This window comes from Camellia sinensis, chromosome 13 (assembly GCF_055761805.1).
Source record: "Camellia sinensis isolate YWXY chromosome 13, ASM5576180v1, whole genome shotgun sequence".
In the NCBI taxonomy this organism is placed as follows: domain Eukaryota; kingdom Viridiplantae; phylum Streptophyta; class Magnoliopsida; order Ericales; family Theaceae; genus Camellia; species Camellia sinensis.
The window spans coordinates 120,191,520-120,200,636 of NC_138973.1; the positions used below are offsets into that span (position 1 = coordinate 120,191,520).

Consider the following 9,117-nt stretch of genomic DNA (forward strand, 5'->3'; position numbering starts at 1 on the left):
GTCAAAGGGCCTTCTAACAAAAACTGATGTGTTTGATATCCTCCTGTGCCCACAATGGAGGTAGGTATGCTTGTCAATTTGTTAATTAGCAGTGCACCAAACTTCAGCAGTCAATTTCTCAGCATGGTCTAATCTGAACGATAAGTTAACCACTTTCTATATATTGTTAAATTGAAGATACTAATGTATTTTCCCTTCCCATATATGATCATTTTTCACTACAGAATCATTTATGTCTAAGAAATAGGTTATCATTTGCTTTTGCCTTCACCCTTCCGATGACTGTTGTTATGTGTAATGAACCATTTCTTTGTTGATCAAGGATTGGTAAAGAATCATAACAGAGGGCATTAAAACCACACATACATTTGTGCAGAAATATGTGAAAGACAAAAAGAGTATTATTGTGAGCATCAAGTTGAACCGAGTGAAAGCATTATCTAACCCTTATAAATTAACTTTGGCAACTTGACGCCCTGTTGCCAAGGCATTTTAGTTCAAGGACAGTCCAATTTAAATCAATGCCATTTTCATTAGCTCTCTGGCATGTCCTTCTACTCTAAAATAAATAAATAAAAAATTGTCAAATGCTAAATTATATCACCAAAAAGTAAGTATACTAGCTAGCAGTGATCCACTGTCTTCTGTAGAAGAGATGTGAAGTTTACTGCACTAATTCCTTCAACTCATGTATTCTTCTCCATAAAACAGATTTTACAAATTTTTAGCATGACAACTTGATGCATGTAATGGTTAAAGACGCTTATTTTTTTGTGTTTTAATTTTTTTTAAAGATGAGTAGAGAGAATAAACTTAGCATGCTGATGCAAAAGTTAGAGATTTCCAGTTTCATTGTTTCATATCTTATTACCCCCTGATACACAAGTATCAAATTAATTGAATTTAACCTAACAGAATTGAAAAGGATTGTGGATCTTTGACAGCCACTGTATCAAGCAATACCCTCATTTTAGAATCGGAATACCACATGCTATAATCCCACCCGACTAGTAATTATCTAATACATCACCTTTCGTAAACAAAATTAAAAAAAAAAAATATTATGCGTTTACAGATTAATATTATTTATCTTGATCCTTAGGCCAAAAAGAGAACAACTTTGCAATTTTAAGATAGTTCATCGGATAGCAATTTAATAAATTGTTGTGGGAAAAAGTTCTTGGAACATTCCTTTTTAAATGCTTTGCTAGCCATACCTGGTTGCGTTTATTAGAGGACTTAAAGGTTTGACATGTGGAATGGCATCAAATTGAAAGATGCCCTCTGACCATATAATATTCTACTTAGCTTCAATCAATTTAATGTAACTATGCAAGCCTTTTAAGGTGAAAATTAAGAAAAAGCATTCATATATGCGGGGGTGAGGAGACCGCAAAGAATACCGATGGATATGAATCTTCAAATGACACTTTTGAATTATTGCTGGAAAGAAATTGAAACGAAAAAGAATAGAATTTCACAATGGACGTGCATTAAAAGGAATCGATTCCTGAATGGAGAACTTCTCTTGTTTCTCTAGCTTTAAACCTGAACCATGTGGACCGGAACTACATCAGCCTACATGGGAGATGAAAATTCCATGTAGCCAATTTTCAAATGACACCTTCCCCTCATAATGCCTTAAATAGAAACCAATAGAGGGAAGAGAATAACATTTAAAATTTTTATCCTTGAAATAATTCACGTGGAATCATATAAAGAAGGGTATTATTGGATTTTTTTTTTTTTTGGAATATATGTGTTTGTATCCATGTACTTACTAGTTTATAACCTTCCAGTAATTCCCCAAACACACCAGCCTAAACAATAAGACAGAGAAGAAAGAGGGAGCTATTTTATCCTAATCTTTCATAATTTTCTACTTTTGGAATCCCATCTTAAGAAAGCAATCCAAAGCTCGTATAGCCTGCGAAAGGAACATTTTTAGGGCCCCATCACGAGGCTCAACGAGTATATAAACCATCTCAACCCATCCATCAATATCACCAATTCCATTGGCTATTTCCTCTGCTACTACTTTGTACTACTTATTACTTCATTTGTTCATCTTCTTAAGGTGAGCAACCGTCCTTGGTTCTTCTTTTTTGCATTTCAGATTGTTTCCAAGGTTTCAAACTCATAGTTTCTACTGCTCTTTTCACCAGTTTGTAAGTCCTACCATCTTGATTGAACCCTAGTGTCGGAAAATCAAGCCTTGTATTCAAGCAGTTGTTGTCAAGGGTCATGAAAAGTACTGTTAGCTAGTGTGGGTAGAAATGCCTATTTCCAAATCATGAAGTGTTTGTTGAGGTTCAACATCAAAATTTTAGCACATCCCCTTTATCATAAAATAGGTTTTCCCTTAATTCTTCTTTTCTTTTTAAGTAACACTAAGGGGTTGTTTGTGATGACCTAAATAAGTATATTTTTGTCTTTTTACGAAAAGATGTGCAGAAAAGTAGAGAGGTGATGTGATGGAAAAAAGGTAAAAAGATAAAAAGATAGATTATTTTAGAGTTGCCAAACTTGGCTCCGTTAACAGGGTCTAGGAGGGATAGGCTGGGTACGGACCAAGTCTTTGACCATTCTCTTAATTCTGTATCAATATTAAATATAGGCAAGAAAAGGCACTTTGGTTCTATTGCTTACTAACCTATCACCCGTGCTATACACGGAATAATTATAGATATTTATATTTATTTTAGATTTTTTTTAATATATAAATTATGTTTTTTAAGATTTTTATAAAAATAATTTAATAATCTTATCACTAACCATAGTGTATGGGAGAATTGAAAAGGGTACTACAGTAACTATACACGGATTGTATCTATAATTATTTGTATGGAGGATTTTAAATGTTGATCATGAGATTTTGATCAAATCAATAAATGCACGCATGTGGAAAGGCATGTGGATTGAAAAAAGTTAATAAATGATTTTGACCAAATCAATAAATGTTGAGTATTTTTTATTTTAAATAAAAAATTTTCAAAATTCATATTGAGATATTAGCCTTGGGGTTAAAAACCCCCCATTTGTTTAATATATAGTGTAGATTTACACCAAATGCAAGATTATATCTTAGCTTTAAATGTGTAAGATCTATTTCTTACAGTTTTGTTTCATTCTGTCAGCTGATACAAAACAAAATGAGCAGAGAAGGAGATTGGATGTGCAGTTCATGCCAACACCTGAACTTCAAGAAGCGGGACACGTGCCAACGATGCAAGTGGCCCAAGTTTGGATGTGGGACCGATGTGTCACCGTGTAAAATAAACGGGACTGAAGAACTTGCAGGGGACTGGTACTGCAATGCCATGAATTGCAGAGGACACAACTATGCAAGCAGGACAAGCTGCTACAAGTGTGGAGCGACAAGGAATGGTGATTGTGATGAAAGTGCCCTCCCTGGATGGAAATCTGGAGACTGGATTTGCTCTAGGTTAGTACACATAAAATGCAACAACAAAGAGAGACAAAACAAACACAACAGAACACAAGATATACATGGTTCATAAATGAACCTACACAGTAAAAAAAATAATTGAAAAGAAAATTATTTAAAAAAAATAATTGAAAAAAAAAACTGAAAACGTAAACTCATTTTTTGAGTTTATGTTTTTTTTCAAATTTATAAACTGAGACAACCATTTATAAACCAAAAAAATTATCAAACAAGTTTTTATAACAGTTTTTAAAATTTTTATAAATATAAACTGAAAACTGAAAACGGAATGGTTACCAAACAGGCCCTTCACAACAGTATCATTTCTATTTTTGTTTATTTTCTAATATGACTGCATTTTGGAGATATGGCAGTTTTGGATGTGGTATGCACAACTATGCTAGCAGGATGGAATGTTACAAATGCCAAACTCCAAGGGGTTAAGGTAAGCAATCTTAACAATCACCTTTGGTTTATTATGATTTTTAATCTGGCTCGAAAAAGGTGAAAATTAAATAATTGTTTCCAAACACTACTAAAGTATTCATCTTCCTAAGATATAAATTTCTTTTATTTTCAGGTGGTGCAGGCTAATGAAATTGAATTACAAGAGATAATTACAAAATAATTACAATAGCGGGAGCTTCATGCATTGCGTCACCCTTTCTGTTTTTTTTTTTTCTCTCTCTTTTGGCGCTCATTGCTCCAATTTTACAGTCTATAAGCTATACTATACCATTGATGTATGATGCTCATCAAGTCCAAAAAAAAAAAAAAAAAAAGAAGAAGAAGAAGAATAAGAAAAGCAAAGAAAAGAAAAGTGGCTTTGACTTATTTAGAGGATTACATAATAACAAAATGGTAAATAAGTGTATGGCGCATTGCCAAATTTGCCCATGGGTCATGTTTGATAATAAATGGCCCAACAATTAATTGCTTTACTGCGACTTAAGGCACTTTTCGATCAGATTCCTTTGTTTAGCCTGCAATTTTGCAATTTTCTTGTTCTAAGAAAGTTTTATTTTGTAATTATTTTTATCCAAAAAAATCCATTTGGTTGTTTTTTTGGCATGATTTTTTTTTATTTTTTTATTTTTAATTTCTAGTTTCTAAATTTGAGTATTTCTCGAGTTTGATAATTTTTTTATTTTCTTTATATTTAGTTTGACTAGCAAGAAATTACTGAACTTCATTGTGATTTTTCGAGATCATAGTTGTGTAACTTTTTTGCTTGAGAGAATGCTACACAAACAAACTTTTTGTATAACCCTTTTTTATTTTATTTTTATTTATTTTTTATTTAAATAAATGATGCGGCATACAATAGCAAAGTATTGGTATTTAAAATGAACCCACTAAAATTAAATGATATGAACAACTCAACTACCGCGTCAATTTGTAACCTAAATTTGTAAGAAGAGCAGTGCTATACAAATAGAAAATTTATACAGAAAACTAATACCAGAATGATGTAGTAAGTTTTGATTTGTCATTTCAAAACAAAAGACCTATCAAGATGACTGATATGTTCAATAATGTCACTATCACATCATTCTCATAAAAAATTCTGCATATTTCTTGTCAGAAATATTTGTTTGTAAGCATATTACAACTCACCCTATATGAAAGACCCTTTCCAATTTTGGGAAAAGAATTCTATGTTAGCTTAGGATCAACTTCCTAAAACCTTTTTAACTTTGCTCTATTGGCTTGATAGCCATCCTAAATATGTGCTTATTATTGCTTTCTTTTTTTAAAAAAAAAAGAAAAGAAAAGTGCCAATTATGTTTGCCGCAATGCTGCACTGCTCAACTTTCCAAAGATTCTTGCCTCCTATAAGTTAGCTTTTTATATCTTCATATGTTTTCTTGATGTTGGAGGAGTATCAAAATTCATGAACTTGTTCCCCAGCATATTTTTTTATCCAAGTTGTTCGATTTAAGCTTTTGGAAAGTGGCGTTATAATGCATATTGTGCTTTTCTGTACCCTCCTCCATAGAGGAAATAAATACAAATAGAGAGACTTGTGTTGGACCATGAAGGTTGAATCTCACATCAATTAAAAGGTAAAGTGGGTTTTTAGGCTTTCTTTGGTAGCTAGTTACTAATTTATTGACTAAAAATGAAGTTTAGAAAAAAGGGAGTGATATTAGTTATTAGTTTGACACATTTTTAACTTTTTTACTTTTGCTAATAAATTTTTAGAGTGGCTAAAGTGGACTTTTTAATGAAAAACGAGTTTTGCAAGTGCACTAAGACTTTTAAGCAAAATGGACTTTTTGTAGTCAATAAACGTGACTTTTCAGCCACAACCAAAAGAAGCCTTAATATACATTAGAATGGGCTCCCTAATTGTAGAGGTATGAACTTCAAACAATATATGTTGCACCCTAGCATTGTGCATATGAAATCCATGTTGACTCCTTGACCGATTGGGCAGTGTTGTTTGCATTCGTGAGCTCTTCAAATTCTGAACAATTTGAACCTCTGTTGGATCAACACTAGTCTCATAAGTTTGAAACATAAGAAAATGGGTCCGGAAATGAATTACAAGCTCTGAATAATGACCGGACTTTTTATTCCTAACTCCCCTTTTTGGTATCATTGTCCAACAAAAGGCAATTAATTATAGAGGACATCATGTTAGTCTAAGTTACACGGACTCAGGTGCGGGTGTCGGATACGGGTATGTGTCTAGGTGTCAGATTCGCCTATTTGTGAAAATAAGGATACAGGGACTCGGCTAAAAAATGTCCAAAAAGAAGATACGGATACGGGGACACGGCATATAAAATATTAGTAGAATTTTTATATTCTACTAACTAACTATATAATCTATGCATCATGATGATCAATAACTAGATTGTTAAAGTCTAAAAAAATACATAGAAGAAAAAAAAAAGTAATTTATTATGAAATGAATGTAGGACCTAGGCACATACCTGATTGATTAGTGCTTCCAACCTCCCACAATTCACATGTTCTTTCACCATTTTAGCTGCATAATTATCACCATCAGTTTTTAGGCAATAAATAAAAAAATCATTGTGTATAAAATATAAATTAACCAAAAAAAGACAAGGAAAGGATATGGATGCTTACTTGATCAAGTTTAAAATGTGTATGACTTTGACCACACCTATAATATTCTATATCATTATAATTGCAACATAGCATATTATAAATTCAAATTGTGAATGATGTCAAAGCTCCTTAGTAAAATCGTTAATCAAACTATTGAATCCTTGAAACTGACAAGGAAGATTGATCATCCAATGATGTTGAGCTTCTAAACTCTTCAATGCTTTAGCCTTAAACTTGTCAGCAACTATACCAACACATTGATTCACAATATTCCCACAAATATCTCTAATTGTGTCCCATAAGTTATGACAAAAATATCTCTGCATACAAATATAAACATTATGACAAAAAAAACTACCTTCAAGTTGATTGAGATGATCAAATTTAGATTTAAAAAAATGATAAGTTTTGTATGTCAAGTCAACTATTCATAGTTGACTAATTGACGCAGCATTGTAATGGAATGAATGACTAGATATCGTTCTAGTAGACGAAGAGGAAGATATCGTTTTTCGGACGGTAACAACTCGAAAATCTTGCGCACAAGGCAAATGGAGAGAACTCTGGTTATATTCTTAAAAAAACTCTTTTTCTTTCTTTTTATCTTTTTTTGCCACAGGGCTTAAAAACATATTTATACTAACTACTAGATACTCAAACTGTGAATTTCCTAATATAGAAATAAATACTAAAACACTCCTTTAAACTCTTGTACCAAATACAATGTATCAAATACAAAGAACCTAACCTTTAGACCTTGAAGAGTTTGAAAGACATGAATACAACCCAATGTATCAATGAATACAAGGAATGAAATGTATCTAATGTATCCATTAATTAATTTTCCTTTGAACTTGAACCTATTCTGCATCAGTCTCCCCTTCTTTGAAAGAACTCGTCCCCGAGTTAACTAGAGGAATTGGGATATCTGGAGTCGTATAATACGCAAATAAGTCTTGGACATTGAAAGTTTTGGAGATGGCTAAATCTTCTGGAAGATCCACCACATAAGCATTATCATTGATCTTCTTCAAAATGCGAACATGACCAATCTTCTTCTATTTAAGCTTACTGTATGTGCCCACTGGAAACCTCTCTTGCGCAAGTGAACCATTACCATATCACCAACTTCAAAAGTTTTCATTCGTCGATGTACATCTGCGGCGGCTTTATACTTCGCAGCTGATTCTTCCAATTTCTTTCGAACATCTGCATGAATGTTGGCCACCTTTTCCACCATATGATCAGCAATGATACTCATTCCTGGAAGCTTGGGAAGAGGAACCAAATCTAAGGTATGCAGCGGGGATCGAACATAAACAATCTCGAACAGAGACTTTCCGGTCGAACGGTTTGGCACATTATTATAAGCAAACTCTGCTTGAGAAATAACAAAATCCCACTGCCTTGGACTTTCTTGACACAAACTTCGCAAAATATTTCCCAATGTACGATTCACTACCTCTGTTTGACCAACTGTTTGGGGATGACAAGTAGTACTATACTGCAAAGTTGTATCCAGCCGCTTCCAAAGAGACTTCCAAAAATAACTTAGAAACTTGCTATCGCGATTGGAAACTATAGACTTTGGCACACCATGGAGACGAACTACCTCGCGAAAGAATAATTGAGCAATATTGTTGGCATCATGTGTTTTCCTGCAAGGAATAAAATGCGCCATTTTCGAAAACCTATCAACAATAACAAAAATAGAATCCACACCACGCTGTGTTCGTGGAAGACCAAGAACAAAATCCATGGACAGATCTTCCCAAGGAAATTCTGGAATAGGAAGAGGTGTATATAATCCAGTATTTTGTGCTTGACCCTTCGTAGTCTGACATGTGTAACAACGCTTCACATACCTCTCCACATCTCTTTTCAACTGAGGCCAATAATATCGAGATTCGACCATAGCGATGTTCTTGTCTCGCCCCAAGTGCCCTCCCAAGCCTCCACCATGAGTTTCTCGAATAATGTGCTCTCGCAAAGACCCGCGAGGAATACAAAGACGATCATCGAAGAATAAAAATCCCTCAAGTAGCAGGTATTTGCTAGATTCTTGAAAACCTGAATTGCACTGTGCCCATGCATCTTTAAAATCCTCATCATCAGTATAAAGCTTTTTCAAATATTCAAAACCAGAAATCTCATTTTTCGCAATGATAAGTAAAGAAGCTCGTCGACTCAACGCATCAGCTACTTTATTTAATTGACCAGATTTGTGCTTAAGAGAAAAGGTAAACTTTTGTATATAAGCAATCCACCTGGCATGCATTCGGTTTGGCTTGGTAGCATTCTGAAGATACTTGAGAGCTTGGTGATCACTGTTTAACACAAATTTTCGTTGAATCAGATATGGCTCCCAATGGTACAAACTTCGTACTACTGCATACAACTCTTGCTCATACGTCGTCCACTTCTGTCGAGCATCACTAAGTTTCTCATTGAAGAAGGCTATGGGTCGGCCTTCTTGAGAAAGAACAGCTCCAATGCCAATACTGGAAGCATCACAATCAACCTCAAACAACTTATCAAAGTTTGGCATGGCTAAAACCGGTGTTGTGGTCAACCTCTCTTTCAAA

General features: G+C 33.9%; 1 long non-coding RNA gene across 3 annotated transcripts; it reads left to right on the top strand.

Moving 5' to 3' along the window:
* The first annotated feature begins 1,749 nt into the window (after window positions 1-1,749).
* LOC145806409 (uncharacterized) lies at window positions 1,750-4,415 on the top strand. 3 transcript variants are annotated; one of them, XR_014349490.1, is made up of 4 exons: window positions 1,750-2,077; window positions 3,138-3,445; window positions 3,823-3,893; window positions 4,029-4,415. It is a non-coding gene; the product is annotated as an uncharacterized LOC145806409 (long non-coding RNA). The 3 variants fall into 3 exon arrangements; XR_014349489.1 differs by having other exon boundaries at window positions 1,751-2,077; window positions 3,814-3,893; XR_014349491.1 differs by having other exon boundaries at window positions 2,003-2,354.
* The last annotated feature ends 4,702 nt before the right edge of the window (window positions 4,416-9,117 follow it).